This window comes from Prenolepis imparis, unplaced genomic scaffold (assembly GCF_030444845.1).
Source record: "Prenolepis imparis isolate NDT839.2.m4 unplaced genomic scaffold, iyPreImpa1.0 SCAF_3, whole genome shotgun sequence".
NCBI classification, from domain to species: domain Eukaryota; kingdom Metazoa; phylum Arthropoda; class Insecta; order Hymenoptera; family Formicidae; genus Prenolepis; species Prenolepis imparis.
The window spans coordinates 20,773,964-20,792,197 of NW_028141161.1; the positions used below are offsets into that span (position 1 = coordinate 20,773,964).

An 18,234-nucleotide genomic window follows, 5' to 3' on the forward strand; every position below is an offset into this window, starting at 1 on the left:
CATTTGACGAGGCATGCAAAAATTTTTGCGAGATCGTAAGAGCCGTCGGCGGTCGCCTTCCGTAATAAAGCGCCGGTTTCATTCGCGCCGGGACGTCGTCTCGAAGGTCGAAAAGTCGTTCAGATTGTAACCGTATTTCACGAGTTCGAGAGAGACCGTCCGACCAGATCCTCACGACCCGAAGGAAAACAATGGAACGACCACATGGGGTAGTTTGAAAACGACGACGAGTGGGACGAGGGATGGGGGGGGAGGTCTAGCAGGTTACGCGAAGAAAGAGCGTCGCCGATCGCTTCTAAATTAGCCAAAAATAGAGCAAGGACGAGGAAGCGAGGTGCTTCGGAGCCAAATAGCATGCTTCCGACAGCGTTTCGGTCATTCTTCGTCCCGCGCGATGATCTATGACGCGGAGGGCCGCACCGAGGGGGAGCTTTCGGTCTAACATGGAATACGTTACTTTGCAAAATATAATCGTCGAATAAGGTGTTTGCGCAATAGCGGCCTTATATGTATTTTTCGAAACTTTCTAAAGTCTCGTTTTGTCTCTTCGAGATTTATTTGCTCTCTTAAATTAGTCATGCAACGGTATCTGGCATTATTTAAATCTCCGAGAATAAATCACTCCCTAGAATATATATCTTCTATAGAAATTGGCAAAATGAACAAAGACTAACGTAAAATTACATATACAATAAGATAATATATATAATGCAAAAATATCTGAAAATGAATAACTTTTGCAAACGGAATTAGCATCGCTTTGAATAAGAGCAATAAATATTCACATATTTAGAAGATTTATACTACCAATTTTGTACACGAGTTTTTATGTTATGTGACTTTTGTCCCGTCATTTTGAAACGATTTTGAAACGAGCAAAACGATCGAGAGGATGTAAAAGAGCTCTTGAGCGTATTCTGAGTTACCCGAATATATAGAGCACCCGAAGACGCGACGAGAAGGCCTGCCACTTTAATTAATACCTAACCGTGTTCCCGACAGCTTGTGGCTCTGGTTCCCATATCGCGTACCAAGATCTAGGTCGTGGTGCTCGAGATTAGATGATGACTTTGTAATTAACGAGAAGAGGATGCCATCTTGGCGCGATGCCGCAAAAAAAAAAAAAAAAAAAAAGACCGCACGTAATAAAACAATTAGCGAAGATAATTTTACAGAGAGTAAAATTGAGAAACACAAATGCGCTCGCGAAACCCGTTATTTTTTTCCCATTTGCAATTTTTTTATCCGTGTCATCTTGATACGTCGTAAGCGGCGGTAAAGGAAATAGGGCGACGTCGTTACACTAATGGGCCCTAAATGAAGCAAAAAAACGTTTCTACTCTACCACAAACCAATCAGGATGTTGGTTTCGCTCGCGTCTCTCTGATCTGCGAACAACCTAGTCATAACTCATCTAGAACAGCGGGTCTACCCGCAATTTTTCAAGCATTCTTTCGAAATTTCCAAAAACTAGCACAATTCCGAGTCAAGTTTTATTTCGGTCATTTCGGTCCCATTCTTCGGTCAAATCCTTCATTCAAGAAAATCTCGGGTAAACTCGGACATATTTTTTCCATCTGTCTCTACGAACGTAATGCCTCGTAAATTTTAAAAATTCTAACAAAAAACCTCAAGAGGACCGCCTTCGACCTTTGCTTCCATGGGTCGGCGGCGAGAGGGGCGGAACGATACGCCTAATTGACATTCCGGTCGAGTTCGTAAATTACGCAGAAATAGGCCATTCTAGAAATGGGCGTGCGCTCAGGCGCTGTTACGTACAACGCCGACAACGGAATACAGCGCGCCGGTAATTTGTGACACGGTAGCTCATGCTATAGGCTAGCACGATTCGTGCGGATCCGCGGTACACGGGAAGGTACATTTACCGGGCGCAAGCTTACTTGCGAGATTTACGGACGTAGTCGCGCGTGGACCCGGCTGCTCTCCCGGCTTTCGCGCATCGATTGAACGCGCGGTAAAAAATGGAACGGCTCTCGATAAGACGGATAGGAGATGCACGTGAGGAAGTTCGACAATTCGATACTCGCTTTCGCGTACAACACCCTTTGAACGCCTCTTCGAAGAGAGATCCGCAAATTTCTCGCCGAATTGGTTCCCTGCGCTTCTCTAGTCAATTTTAAACGATAAAATCTCGTTTAATTTTATGAAGGAAAAATACGAAACAGTAAACAATTAAAGAAAAAAAATTATATCGATTAATATTTGCCTCGCTCTAATCTCGAAATACTGTCCCTCGTCAATTGATTTCATCGGCCTACCCCCGCGTCATGTAATCTCCAGATCACTCTACTGACTATCAACTCGCGATTAACTCTCTAATGAGCAGCGCCTCTCTCCGTCCTATCTAATGCTCGATCGATGGACATCGAGCCAGAAATCGCCGGTCGAGAGGACGGATTCTATATGTCGCACAGTACCCGGCATTCAATCGTCCGGTGCGATTTTATGGCGGTCCTCGAAGACGGTACTCTACAACGACAGCCCTGTTTTCGCGCGCTTATCGTTTATGCCCGTCCATTATCGGCGACCATACCGTTAGTATCTCAAGTGTTACCGGTTCATATATTCGCGTTCTTTATGGGTGGTATCGTAATCTTTTATAATAGTCGTGTAGTGGACTCTTGTATAAACTCCACGATGAATAAAAACCGATTATAATATAATTAGATGTCTGGTCAGAAGAATTAAAATATCTCTCTGTGATTGGACGTGTTACTCATGTCAGAAAGTAGAATCGTATCAGAGACTGCATATTATTTCGCTTACAACGAATAAACATCAAAATTTCAATTCGGATATTTTTTTCTGAAAGGAGAAATAATTTCTTAAGATTTGACAGACTTCTAAATAAAATGAAATATTTCTAAATATTTCATTTTATATAATATTTGTAAAATGAAATGTAAAATAAAAATATTGGTAAATAAGAAAATCCTCATTTTGCAAAAGAAAAAAAAATCTTTCGATTATTAATTACAGAGCTGAATCGCCAATCAAATTAATAAGCAACTGCTATAAACGATCCCTGTGCAAATTCCCGTTGTAAAAGATTTTTCGTTGAAATTTCTTTGCTATTCGGGACACAATCGTGACTCTGTTTTCGCGTAATGACTGTGGTCCATTGTTGAGCGTGACGTCTCGAGTGTTGCGACGTCTCGCGGCTCATTACTTTGTGAGTGGTATCGGCCTCCTTTTCCCGATATTTCTCTTAACCGTTTCGCACGTTTTCGCGGTTCTTTCTCTCGTCGGTTCTTTACATTATTACATATCTTTCTCCGTATTTTTACCCACAGAATCGTAACTATACCTTAAAGCGATCTGAATACCGAAAGCAATCTGAATCCAAAATTATCAACTTGGAAGTCAAATTGCAGAGAGTCTCCTTTTATTAAAGAATCTTTAATCGAATTTAAAGTTTATGTATAAGATAAATTTATGAATAGAAATATTTAACTGTGAATTTTTCTTCTATTAAATATTTTACTTTTGATATAAAAATGCGAAAATAAATAATTCTATAATATAAATAAGTGAGAATAAGAGAGCAGAGCTTGTGTAGAAAAAGGCTTGTCTAACATTTTATTAACGTCACTAATAGAATAATTAATTTTATTTTTACGTGGGTGATTGGGAGGCTGTGCAAATCTAGGTCCTTGCCATAAGAGTCAACGGCTCTTTAGCTATACGACACTGCGCACACAATCAGAAACGCAGAGAGAGAACCGACACGGCCGCGCGTAGTTTGTATGCTAATCAGAATCGTGTTCCTTCCCATCCTCGCGTATCCTCGCCCGCTATCCTCTCATCCGCCATTCCGAGCTCTAACTATCGTCAATTCTATTTTCTATCGCGTCTTAGCTCTGCGCATTCGCACCCTTGTTCACGTTCAGATCCGAATGTGTGGTCGTCCGATTCCGAGTTTTATTTAATGTACCGAGATCGCGCGTTCGACGTAATCGAGGAACGAAAAGCGAATGGCCACATTTACCATTGAATATATTGTATGAACACCAGCTCGTATTCACATCGAGAATTTAGCGTTAAAATGTTCTCGTTCCATCTGACCGGATTATCCTTTTGATAAAAATAACAAGTATATTGTAAAATTATATGAAAAGGAAATTATTATTATTTAATAATAAATTCCTATATATAATTTAATATGCTAAAAAAACGGCCACTCTCGAGTCAGTTTTTCTGTTATATAACACATTCACACAATCGCATACACTCTGTTTTTCTAAAGTTATTTAAACAAAATTTTTATTTTACATATAATGCCTATCATCAAGAAATAACGTGTCGCATATGTCAAACCAAACTTAATTCGGTATAAAACGGGAAAATCTAGTTTATCAACATTTTCCTGTGTAAGATAACGTCACTCAGATTCGCGCGAGGAAACCGGAAGGGAGGAATTGCAGAGAGAGAAAACGGAAACGAACACGGGCGCCAGCCTCTCACCCTCGCGGCGCTTCCTCCCCATCGGCTCTTCCTCCCCATCGGCTCTTTTCCCTTTTCCTCAATTTCCCGCCGCCTTGCTGCGCTTTGTCTCCAAAAGCCACATTTGGGTCACCGGTACGACGAGGTTGCTTTAACGATCTGCATTGCATGAGCGTTTCGCCCTCTCCATTCGTCGTCTCGGTCTACCTCTATATATAGAGAATGTCGGTGTGCCCAAACTAACTCGGAAAATGTTTAAAAAAGCAGTACGAGATGTTTCAAAAATATCTCTCTGAAAGAAAAATGTACATAGCAAACGCAAAATTTAATTCTAAAATTTTTAATTGAGAATTCTCCGAATATATTAATGCTTTTTTTAAATATAGAAAATTAATTTAGATTAATTTGAGGGAATTTGAGAACAATTTAGAATAATATTCATTCAACTTAAATCTTAAAACCTTAAATATAGAAGTTTCTATATGAAACATTAGAAGAGAAAATATTATACTCTATTTCCGCCGTATTTATTCAAAGTATTACTGTTCAAATAGTAAACGCGAATAATTTTCCAAGAAAATGTAAAGAGGATATTTTAATTAATAGTGGATGAGAGAAAATTAATTTACATTTTTGCGTGAAATATAATTACAATACATAGCTTATATAAATTCCAAATTTTAATATCGAGTTTAATATTTATTAAAAGCAGAACGGGGAAAATATTTTAAAGAAGAGCATGGAACTGACAAGTTTGGGAAACGCTGTTCTGATTCTTTTTTCTTTCTCTCTATCTCTCGTCTTTTTTCTTTTTGCTGACACAATTCGAGATCGTATATGACGGTTGACAAACAAATCCCCGGTTATTTTATACGGCAAACAAACGAATCGGACGATCGGCTTTGTTTATATCTTTAGTTTGTTGCCGAGAAATCCGATAGCTGTTTCTTGAATAACGTTCCGACGGAACTTTGACATTGCGATGACAGCGAGTAAACATGTAAACGGCAACGCAATAAACATATATGCGAATTATAAAAAGCGTCGGACGAAAAATTTAGAGATCGGCGTAAAATTGAATTCTTAATTTGCGAAATTATGACTTGGTTGTAAAACTTTCAAATCTCCCTCTATATTTCTCTTTTTATTCCTTATAAAGAATTAAATGAGATTCCCTTGTTGGAACAAGTGGAAGAACCAGCAAAAAAACCGGAAATTAAAGAGTTAAAATTTTAGGGAAAGTAAAATGTATGTTACCGGAAATGCGCGTTCTCATCTAGAAAAAGGATCAACCGGCTTAAATTCCCTCCTTTGCTTATATTTTGAACTTTACTCTTTCCACTTACGCGGTTGGATGTGATAGCAAATTTCCTCTTTTTCCCCCTCGATATTATAATGTTTAATGTATGTGTGCGTTTTTGCACCGCATCTCTTTCTCTCATCTATTTAAACTCGCCATCATCCTCGGAGCTAAATATATGCTTCTCTTTCTTTGTCTGTTGCGTGAATTGCAGACGGTGGTAAATAATATATTTTTTCCACGGGAGGTTGTCACACACAAGATGCAGTCTAAGAATATATAAAGTATATATTCACGCACATATGTATGCACTGCATAAAAATCAGCAATTAGGTAGAGTGGATGCACAGATCGCTTAGACATCGCTACCTTGATGCACCAGACATCTTTTGGTCGTCATTTTCGTCTTTGCAGTCATTGCTTGTTAACTGATATCTCAAAAATATATATATGACCGGTTCTCTCTCTTTCTCTCTGCCTCTTCTGTCTTTTCTTTCCTCTCGCGACGCGACAAGACATCGGCAAAAAGGGTGCGCAAAAAAATCGCATGCGGGATGCACTTACGGATATTACCGGGAACACCGGCAGGAAAATTGCCAGATACGGTTGCTGAAATCATTAGAATTAAACCTTCGCGTAAGGAAAGAGCGACGCGAGGGCGTAAAATGTAAAGAGGATCTACAAAATCTAAAATAACGTGAAAATTTTATGAACTTTTCAGCGGTTGAATTTTTATCGAAATTATAATCGATAGAATTGTAAACTCGTTTTGGACGATCTATAATTCGCGACACAATTTAGCACAGAATTTTATTTACAATTTTACGTGATTTGAAAAAATAAAATATGCATACCAAGATGTATGACATGTATATCGGAATTCACGGCATATAAAATTATAAATGGAAATCTATCTTGAATTTAATTGCAAATTATAAATTCTTTAAAAAATCGAGTTTTATGTATTAAAATTACAAACGTAAATAGTACACGTTATTTTAAAAATATCGCTCTAAAATTATCATTCTTTAAAACTATGAGAAAATTTTTATAATACTCATAAAAAAATTTTACGAAAAAGGGAAATTTTTATTATTTTTTTCTCTATAATATTGTATATCTCTATATATAATATAGTTAAATATGATTCTATTTCTATTTTCAACTTTGCGTCGGATTGGGTTTACGAGGAGTTTCCAGTCACTTCAAAGACGACAGGACTCGTCGACTAAGATCCTTGCGAAACATCTCTGGCGTGAATAAATCGTTTCCGGTTTCGCATAATCCCGTGTCCTGCCTCGGGCGCAGGATCGCTGTCACTTTAATTTTGCATCGGTACGTTGGCAACGTAAATGCGAGACCACGAAAGGCCTTACGAGATGGCGAAGCAGCTCTGATAGCGAAGAGAAATGATGCCGAGGCCAAACCCGAGAGATATATGTATCAAAACGTTGTACGAGGAGATTCTCGCTTCACCAAATATTTTTGCGATAATTTGCACAAACGAAAGAGCTCTTTTCCCTTCGTTTAAAAAAAAAAATATTCCAATCATTATTTTATAATTCATTCTATCACTCATTGAGCGGTCATTGTAAGCGTAATTTTTTACGGTTGTCCACCAGTTTATTTCAGGGACACTCTTGTACGTAAAACGAGTAATCAGGATACCATTGTGCGCGACGTTCGGGGGCGGATGCAACACTTTGCAACGCGTTGCATGCGATACCGCCTGCGTTATGTGCGCGGCTGCAATTTCGACGAATTATCGGGGGCGGCGATACAAGGACGGGGGGGATGCGAAGAGGGCGCGAGAGGAGGATTCACGCTTGTTGTTTCTACACACGTGTTCGAAACGGGTTTGGCCCAGTCTATGGATAATTTAACCCACGGCGCGGTCCTGAATGGGTTATAATTGGTGATGACAGGCCATCAGAGACGACGCCATGCATTCATCTCGACGAGAGAGAGAGAGAGAGAGAGAGAGAGAGAGAGAGAGAGAGAGAGAGAGAGAGAGAGAGAGAGAGAGAGAGAGAGAGAGAGAGAGAGAGAGAGAGCACACATCGTGTTCGAGGAGACATGTCGCTAGGTCCTTCGCAGGCGCCGACAGGATTTCCCATGATGCCTCCGCACGTCCTGTCGTGCAACTTGATGTCAACGCGGCACCATGACATGCAAGCGAATCGCGAGTTTTAGTAGTAGAATCGTTCGAATCTACGAATTTTCAAATCTTCGATCTCCCGAGTCCTTTTCCGACTTTCAAACTTGGAATCTATTGAACAAGTTTAAAAGAGAACTAACAAAAAACGTTCTTCTTCGAATTATTATCGAACTCTCGAATCTCTGAATTTTGCAGCTATCGCTCCTGAGAGAATTTTAATAAGATAATTAATTTTACATGTACGAAAAAAAATTTCGAGACCATTTTTGACACGACGTTGCATCTTTTTTTTTATTCACTCATTTATTTATTCACTCTTTTATAATAGAAACATCAACAGTTATCAACGGTTTTAATCTCTTTCTCTTTCTCTCTCACAAGCACACGCATGTCCCTGAACGATTTTATTTTAATTCTTGAGCTTTCAGCTCGAGTTGGCGAGCTTATGCGAAACTCGCTCGGCCGACGCGGATGATCGCGGCTTACGAGTTTAATGAGATACGGAATAAGTGGCTGGTAGATACGTTCTTCAATTTGCGCGAGACTTAAGCTCCTTTACGGAGATCCCGCGCATAATATGAATACTAATCGATCCTGCGGACCGGGGTGTTGCACGCGCGGACTTTATTCCGCTAAATGAATGATCTTCGAGCTTTATCGCCCGCGCGCGAGAAGTTCTCTTCCTCGTTCTCATCTTTGCCTACACCCGATTAAATCTAGCTTTCAGCAAGCCGTATTACGCACGTATTACTCTTTGATTTGATATCAGAGCAATATATTTTGCAGTAAAATCAATGTTTGCGGATAAGCCGCGGATAGACGAAATATCTATTAAATTCTACCGAATTATTTAACCAACGAACTTTTGCTCTCTCACTTACCATAGAAGTTATAATCAAACCGCTTGGTGAAATTTACTGAATGAACGTTCGTAATCATCGCGTCTTTCAATCTTGCTCGAGCGTCATCACATGCTGAAGAGACGTGGAAAGATATAACAGAAATAACATTAGTGTATATCGGAGAATATACGGAAAAAAGTGCGAAAGACTAGAGAGAAGAGAGAAAGAAAGCAACTGTGTATTTTTTTTTCTCTCCAATATATTTTGATACACGCGCGCGCACACATGATGACCCCGTTTCGCAGTGAAGAAGATCGAGCGCGGGTCCGGCACATATCGCCGGTAGAGATTCGATCCGATTACGAAGGTACAGGCTAATTCGTATTGTGGTTGTAGCACTGCAACGCAGTGGCCGGACGCAGCTTTCGCGGCGACGCGCCAATTCCGCATCCGTTACGTCGCGACACTCGATGCAGCTCGCCGTTCGTTCTGCCTCCGATTTTGGCCAACGTTGAATGCGCTAGATATACAGCCGTCGCGTCGTTCCGGCAGTGATATACTCGCGAACGCGACCTAAGAGGGGAATAATAAAGGGGTTCCGATAGTCACAGATGAGAGGATGTGTTGCGAGAGGGAGCGTTACAGTGTTTCTCATTTGCAAAGCTAGGATTGACTATCGAGTTCAGAGATGTTTCGTGTTTGTTAATTAGTAAATTAAATTAGAAAGAGAATTTTTGAGCGTAAAGCATAAGAATTGGATTTTAGGTGTGAAAATTCTTATTTAAGTTTTTATTCTTATATGATAATATTTTTTCATTTAAATTTGAAAGTTACATTCTTAAAAAAATATCATATTATTTTAACATTATATAAAATCTTCGAACTTTTCCGATGGGTATCTACATTTTCCTCTTAATGCAATAAGAAAGCAATTTATTTTCATGAATATATTAAGCAAATTTAATTTTAAATACTTTTTTATATTTTCTAATCTCAACTTTTTTGTATATATTATATATAAAATAAAGATTAAAAAAATACTAATTAAAATATTAATCACATAATCAGTTATATAATGCAGAATTATTATTTTTAAATTGTTCAATTATTATAAAAATAGAATAAGATGATAAGATAGTAAACAATGGTCGTTCGTTGAATATTTTCAGATGTGTATTTTGTTGTTGTGTGCATGTGTTGTATCTATAGCTTTGAATTCTTAAAAAGTCTAAGATCCTTGGAGAGTACTTATACATATATATAGATGTACATTCAAGATTTTTTAAATCTTTATATTTTTGAATTTTCAAAGGAGTTTCTATTTTTCGGACTGTAGAATTTTCGTTGCTTTAAACTGCAAAAGCTTTTAAATCGCATTTCGGATATATTTCCAAAGTACTCAAGCTTGTCTCAAGATTCTTGAGATCTAAAAGCTTTTTAGACCTTTGCACCTTTGATTCTAGATTATAAGAGTTTTATATAGATTTTTAAAATCCAAGTTATATTATAGCATAGAGTCCTCTAGTATCAATGTAACTACACAGAAAGTTTCTCTTAGAATTTACCCTGAAAATCATGATAATCGTGGAACAATATGGTATGGAAAGAATTTTATGAGAATTTCTCTGATTAATATCTATCGCAATAAAATATAAATTATGTTTGATTAATTTTACTATGCAGTTTAGTAAAATTAATCAAACATGTTTTATATTTTATTGTGATAGATATTATTATTTTTATTGTGATATAAATATTAATCAGAGAAATTCTTATAAAATTCTTTCCATATACGATTACCATGATTTTCAGGGTAAATTTTAAGAGAAAATTCTCTCAGTGTAGAATCTACCATAAATGCATAGACTATCTCAGAGGAAAAATTCACGTAATTAGAAAATCACCATCCATCGGCATATTGAGAGGCCCTGTTCAAGAGGTATGCGTGTGTCGCGCGAGATGCGACCGTTATCACAGTCGCATTCCATTGTACTCTCGCAGACAGTATTATTGCCCTAACCGTTCATAATTACGTCATCGTCATCATTGTCCCCGCACATGTATCCCCATAAATGCCACGAGCCCTTGGCGCCCTACGGTCCCCACGGCTTCCTTCCTTCCTGCCTACTACGTCTACGTCGTCGTCGTCGTCGTCGTGATGTATTCGCGTAAGCGCTTATATGGTGAGATGCCTACTACGTCGTCGATTCGCCAACCAACACGCGCCAACCCCACATGAACACGTGGCGAGAGATACGTTTATGTACCAGATATGCATAGCACTAACCGAATACCGCACACGTGCACCCTAGTACCTGTGTTGTGTACATATGTTGACAGACACGCGCGCACTAAGAGATCCTGCGCGTTTCCGCATTACTCGCATACACGAATTGCGCACTATTGCACATATACGGTCACGGACTGCCGACCCATGTGCACTAATAGTCCTGGTTTGCTCGTAATGTTCATGTAGGAGCGCCTGGACGTGCCGAAATGCTTCAAAAATAATTATATATTATAAATTCTACGAAAGGGAGACAGTTATTTGTTATTTTGAAAGCGCATCTCGTTCCTGTTTTCTCTACGATAATAATTATTTTCGAAGTACCCTCTTAATCTTAATCAGCATTGATACGAATTTAATAGATGTGCCTTGATTGACGATTTATTATCGCGACTCAGAAACATCGACAACTGCAGCGATTGAGTTTTCTCTAAAAGCTTGCTCGTGAAACTCTGCCGAAATTTTACTGTCGCAATATATCACCATGAGAACCGACTCTATAATGGTTTCCATAACGCGATCGCGCGCGCGCAAACACGCGAATGTATGCACTAACGGCACGCGGTTCGATTAGTCGGCATACACGCGGCCTAATGCGACATTGTGCCAGTTATGTTACCATGCTACGTCGGGTATGCCGACCACACGCTGCGGATACGCAACTAAACCATAGGGGTGAGTGGGATACCGGGATGGAGGAGTCTTGCCCGTTAAGGTAGAGAGAGAGAGAGAGAGAGATAGAGGAAGAGAGAACATATCTCTCACTTGACCGCCAATTCGCTACCTACGTATTAGACTGCATTTCGCGAATTATTGGCCCGCCTCTCTACCCTTTAGCGTGTTCTCCTCTTCGAACTAGGCACAATGTGCTCCACCGACGTGGAACCGAGTGAGGCATCTTCCGGAATTCCCGATAGATTCCATCGGACAGAATTATTCCGGGACCGCCAGTTCCTCTCTGCCTCTCTCCTTGTTTTCTCTCTCTCTCTCTCTCTCTCTCTCTCTCTCTCTCTCTCTCTCTCTCTCTCTTCTATCCTCTTTCTCTCTTTCTCGATATAGATGATCCTTCTCTTTACATATTGTTCCGCGGTTCTTCAATTGTCATATCGGCTCTTTTTCGAATGGTTGTTTCGTGGTTCGATAAACCATGCGATGAAGGTTTTGAAAGTCATCGACATTAATTCTCCGGAGAGAAAGCTACCGTTCTTTTCACGTTTTACCATTAATTTTCAAATCGTAATTATTCCACGGCGCAAAAAATACTTTTTATTTACCCACAGATTTTCATCGGCACGAAAAAGTCTGCGAGAATCGCAACTTTGTACTCTAATTTAATAATGAAATTATTTCCACGGGGAGTTTCGTGTTTGTACTTTAAAGTTAACGATAATCACACAATTTGCAATGTCGTTATGTTAAGTAGGGAAAAGTGGGGAAAAAAGGAAAAAAGAAAACCCTGGACTCTCTCTCCTCTGAAATGTACGCGGATTGCAATTAATTAGAGGAAAGACAATCTTGCATGTGTAATTGCAACAGCGGATTCGTATTATATATATAAATCCGCCGAGTCGCAAATGTGAAACCATATATTCCCGCTTGTGCAACGTGTGCTCGTTTAGAATAATGAAGGGGCCGCGGAATTAAGAAGCGAAAAACGCACACGAGAGGGTGACAAGCGCGCCCAAATTAAATAAACGATATTATGCTAATTACACGCGCTGAAGGAGGAGGACTCGAGTCGAATCTCTACAATCAGACCGGCGTGATTTCGTTAACTTGTTCTCTTTCTCTTTCTCTGCATAGGCTGCGCAGAGTAGAAATGGGTCGCCTGTTCAAAACGATCTAATGCAATCGTAGCTTCCTCTCGGGCGTTGATGAACTTCGCACCTGACTTAAAATTAATTATGAAAGTACATTAAGTGTGTCCTGCGAGAGAGGCGCTTAATTTACGGACGAATTGAAGTATAGATTAAGAGAGACTGTGTTATTACGAAAATTGAAAATTTTACCTTGCGAATGCAATACATATTAATATTGTAATAATCGCGTTGTAGTTGGAATTTGGATAATTTATCTTGCCGAATAGCAGTCAACATGAAGCAATTTCGAACTTTTTTTTCATAATAGTTTGACATTTCTATTTTTATTAACTTTATACTCGATAATTTTGGTTAATTTTCCACCGACAATATTTGGCTCTAATATTTGAGAAAAGCGAATATTATGTTCTCTCTCTCTCGCGCGCGTGCACACATCCATACCGGAAGAAAAGCAAACAATTAACTTTCTGCCTCTTCTTCGTTCCCCATTCAGCTAGCGCTCGACGTAAAACGGAGCTCAATGACATCGTTTAAACGCGAAGCGATATTTTCCCACGAAAGTCACGCGGGCATTAACGCCAGAATTCAAATAAATTAAGTCGCGAAGTGATGGCTGACGGTTCACGAGGCTCTTAATCACCGCCGCCGTTTAATTACTCCCTCATGTAGCAATAACGCGGACTCCACTGACCCCATTTCCTCCAAAACATCGTCATCCGGAGTGCAGCGAACTAATGACGAGCATCACACTCGGGGACCGATTGCTCTTCCCTTATTGAGCCTCTAAATCGCCCTTACGATCTATATGACGATGCTGATGAATCACCATCCATCGTGATACGTCAAGCTTATTAAGACTTGCCCAGACTGACTTTCAGGGACTTTCTTCGTTATTAATAACACTTTTATATATATTAGATAGTTTTTTTAAATATATTTTTTAAATTTCGAATCTCAAATCTCATCTCTAATAATAGATTTATGCTATTATAGAATCTTGTATAAGTGTAATTTATATATTTTGATACATATATTAGAATTTAGAGGAAAAAAATTAATTAAGAGAAAGTTCTCGAAATCAATTTTAATTCAATAAAGAATTTGTCAATTTTGAAATATACATACGGCGATGATTTTTGCGATATCTCGGAAACTCGCTTAAAGTCGTGCGTTCGATTCAACCCACGCATTCGATTCGATCCACCTGATAAATGAATTCGCGTCGCGTGTGCGCGCGAGGAGTACAAAAATTTAATTTCCCGCGCGTGGAAAATAATCCTTGCTTAGGAAATTGGCTGCTCGATTTCGCTCCTTCCTGGCTTCCCTCGATCCCTCTCCATCCCATCTCTTACACCGCGATCTTTTGTGTAAGCGGTACGCGAAAAGAGGCCCCCGGACGCGGAGAGAAATTCGCTGCTGATCCGGCCGGCCACGTGAAATAAAATAAAACGGATATTAAAACTGGCGCGAGCTAATTTCCTCGCGTTTCCAAGCATAATATTCGTTTCCCTCTACTGCCCCTCCTCACTTTCCCTTTTCTCTCCCGCGCTTTTATTCCCTTATCATTGAGTTAAACCACCTATCGGATGAACGGCTTCTGAATATTCAACGTTTATGAGGAGACTCAAAGGAGAGAGAGAGAGACGGCGGAAAAGGGGGAGGAAAAAGGGATGCATAGAGAGAGAGAGAGAGAGAGAGGCAACAAAATCAAATTCGATATATTTGAATTTGACGAGTGACAGTCACGTTCGAAGCTTCCCGCGGATTAAAATCTGCCAGAATATCAATGTATGTGATTGCTTATAAAATACGTTTATAAAATCGCTTCCAGATCCCGTGAGTTACATCTTTCAGATGCAACGTGCAAATCGACGAGACTTTTGAATACATTTGTAGAATTATTCTAGTTAAAATAGAAAAATATTACACATAGTATAAAAATTTTTGCGATACGTATTATATTATATAATGAATGATCAAATTTTTACATTTTAATGTTTATTTTATCTAAAAATCTCAGCAAAGAAAATTTTATAATTTAAATGTTTACTGTATTAGTATAGAAATCATAATCCTTGTTACATCAGACATATTAGTTTATCGTATAGTAACATGATTATAATATCGATACCTAGTAACAAAAATATCGAATGAAGATGAAACAATCAATCAAGTTTTTCTCAAGTTCTTTTTGTCAAGTTCAAGCAAATTAATTAATGTACCACTTCAAGATATCAATAAAATTTCGTTCCGACGAAATATAATTAATTCTCTGTGCTCCATAAGTTTGCTCAATATCGTCATTGTATATTAGGTTCGTATAGTGAGCCGAGAAATGGAGCAACGATGCGAGATCGATCGATGGGTTATGCTGGTATCTAGAGGTAACGATCTCAAGGAGGACCGGCATGCGCCTCGAAACAACATTAATGCCTAGTCAAAGGAAAGAGAGAGAGAGGGGGGGGAGGGTGAGAAAGAGAGAGAGAGAGAGAGAGAACCCGGACGCCTCTTCATTTACGTGCCTGCCGAAGTACAATGAGAGTGGCCGAGTGTTCGCGAACCCTCTCGTGGAACACACTGCGAAACTTTGGAGACGCCTCCGTCTCTATAATCACCTTTGAGGTCATTACAGCACCCACTCTCCCTCGTGTTGGACTTCTCTCTTCTCCTCTCCCTCTATCTCTCTTTTTCTCTCTCTTCTCTCTCTTCTCGTCGCCTACCGGACGGCCAGACGGTTAATCAAGTCCCGTTTCACTTACTAACTCCCCACCCGCACCCCCCACTGGTACTTGCATCTATTAGTCGCTTTGTTTCGCTTGATCTCCGCTGCCGGTGGTCCTTGATCCGCCGCCTCTCAATATTTCGAGCAGGATTAGTCACACGTGATTGTACGCAATGGATTCCATCCGTCTCAAAACGGTATTTTTGTAACAGTTAAAAATTTGGGCATTTTGACAAAAACGTGTAGATAATTTTCTTTTTAAAGAAATACATAAAGAATATATAAAGAAAAAATATATAAAGAAATATATAATTCTTTTTAAAGAAAAAAAATACATTTTTTTTGTAGTAGTGTTGATTATTGGCGAATATTATAGATCGTTTTGTGCGAAAAACTCAATCTTAATTTACTTTTGCTTTCCTTCTCCAAGATCTGCTTCAACTTTCTCTCTCTAATTCGCCGCTTAACAGCAAGCGTCAATGTACGGAAAACGCAAACAAACAAGGAACAAAAGACTCGCTTACGCCCTGGGAGCCCTCTGCGAGAAAGCTGGCTTGCTTTCCCTCGCGAACGTTCGCGCTCATTAGGCAAATCCTAGCTTCCTCCTCCTCGGGCTTATCCCGAAAAAGGCGGCCGTGGCTTTCCTCGGCCTTAGCATACAAATTTATTCGTAAACTTTCGCAATTTAAATGTCCGCGGTGTTTCAATCAAGGGGCGTCGCCGTCCGCTTCCCCCCCACGCACGTATAAACAAACTCCCGGATTAACTTTCCTTCCTTCAGACTTTCATCGGCTCTCTTTGCCCCCGACCAACCCTCCTAACACTGGTCCCTTCCTCCCCCTACCGCGATATCGACTTTGGGGGGATTTTCGCGTGTTGGCGTGTCAAATATTAAGCAGCCTCGTTTTCATGCCGCAATCAGTTTAAGGGATGAGGGAAAGGGACGAAGAGGGGGAAAGGAGATTCGCTGCTTAAGAACTTCGGAACAGTTTCGGAACTCGTTTGAAGCTGTGATCCCTGTGTCCCGCTGGCCCAGTATTTCACGTATCCCCGTAATTATATTTGCTCATTAACCTCCGTCCCTCCTGGCGCGCTACCTTCCCTAGAATTTCCACGAGAGATGGAGTTATCCCGGTTCTAGGGAATTTTCGAGGGGATGACGATCCTCTCCAATATTGAATCTTCCACCGTTTACATTCTTCGATGATATCGTAAAAATTCTTGGATATATAAGGTTAACAAATTTACGTAATTGATTTGGAAAGTTGAAATAAATTTCTATAATTAAAAAAATTGTTAATCTCTCTCTCTCCTTCGCTCGCGTATATATATAATCAATGACGGTAATTAATCGAAACACTCGCGAAGTGGAATTAAACATCGTCTTTATAGCTCTCCTCGTTCTTACCTTTGAATCCGCCATCGCCGCTGGGAATCAAATGTGCAGAGACGAAGGAGTTTTGTAAATTACTGCCGCTAATGCCGCGTTACATATTTGCCGGATTTCCGACTCGAGATTGCCGGCTTTACAGAGCGTAACTTACGTATTACAGGGTAGCTGTTAACATCTCCCCGTCCTGACATATCTCGCAAATGGAAACTCCGGGTCAACCAAAACTACATCGCGGCGAAATCTGTAGGCAATTCTCGATTCCAGTGCATTTCCAAAATTGTTTTAAACTTGCTTATGTAAATAAAATTCGCGCTCTATTCTCATTTTATTCTCATAAATGATTTGGATTAAAATCGCGATTAAATCGCTTTTGCCGGAACGTTTATTGATGCTTTATATGAATGTATGGATTTTGTATACTCGTGTAATATAATTTCCGTATAATCCAGAGTTTAATTATAATATATTAAAGACATTTAGTCTCGCGAAAAGAAATATACGTGTTAATCTACTATTAAAATTGATATTAATTATTAATTTTCTCGTCCTCGTATCCGTATTTTTCGTTAAATTATCGTTTCACCAGAGAGTTCGATTATCCTGCTAATTCCGTCTGCTAAATTGTTGTTCCAATTGCGAGAAATCGGCGGAGTGCGGGGAGGAAAGGGGGCGGATTTCTGGTTAACCTTCTGTTAACGTTGCGCGATCGAGTCGCGACGGATTAGGCAATGGATAACGTATTAATTATATTGTTAGCGGACGACGCGAAACTCGACTAGACCGCGGCGGTTTTTCGCGGTGGTCTCGCGTCCGGACAGTACAAATTTGCAGACGAAACCGCATGTTATCGGTTACGAACGTGCCAGCAGAGTTGTCCGTGAACATATCTGGCGTAGACTTGTCGGAGGAGGGAGCAGCGTGTTTCGCCACAATCGGAATTTGTTACCACCGCTTACGTTGCCTGAGAATCGCGTACAAAATTTGCATACGCATCGAAACGGATATGTATTTCTTGCTATTCTTTTTATATAAATCCCTTTGCTCTAACGTATTATCGTTTCCCCCTAAATTGTGGATAAATAAATGCGTGTTTTCGAATAAATTCCTTGCAGTATTTGACGCTGCGTGTTTCGTGATTTCGCTGCAAATTAGATTCAATTTTTTTTGTACGACATAACGTGCGATTTTACTACTATATCATATTATAATTTTTTAAATTTTATATTTGATATTATTTTTATATTTTAT

General features: G+C 39.6%; 1 protein-coding gene and 1 long non-coding RNA gene across 7 annotated transcripts in view; one reads left to right on the plus strand and one right to left on the minus strand.

Moving 5' to 3' along the window:
* The window catches only part of Pxb (putative Hedgehog signaling attenuator pxb), a 499,142-nt gene that overhangs the window by 442,481 nt on the left and 38,427 nt on the right, over positions 1-18,234 (plus strand). The window lies entirely within an intron of this gene.
* The window catches only part of LOC145934114 (uncharacterized), a 162,933-nt gene that overhangs the window by 141,246 nt on the left and 3,453 nt on the right, over positions 1-18,234 (minus strand). The window lies entirely within an intron of this gene.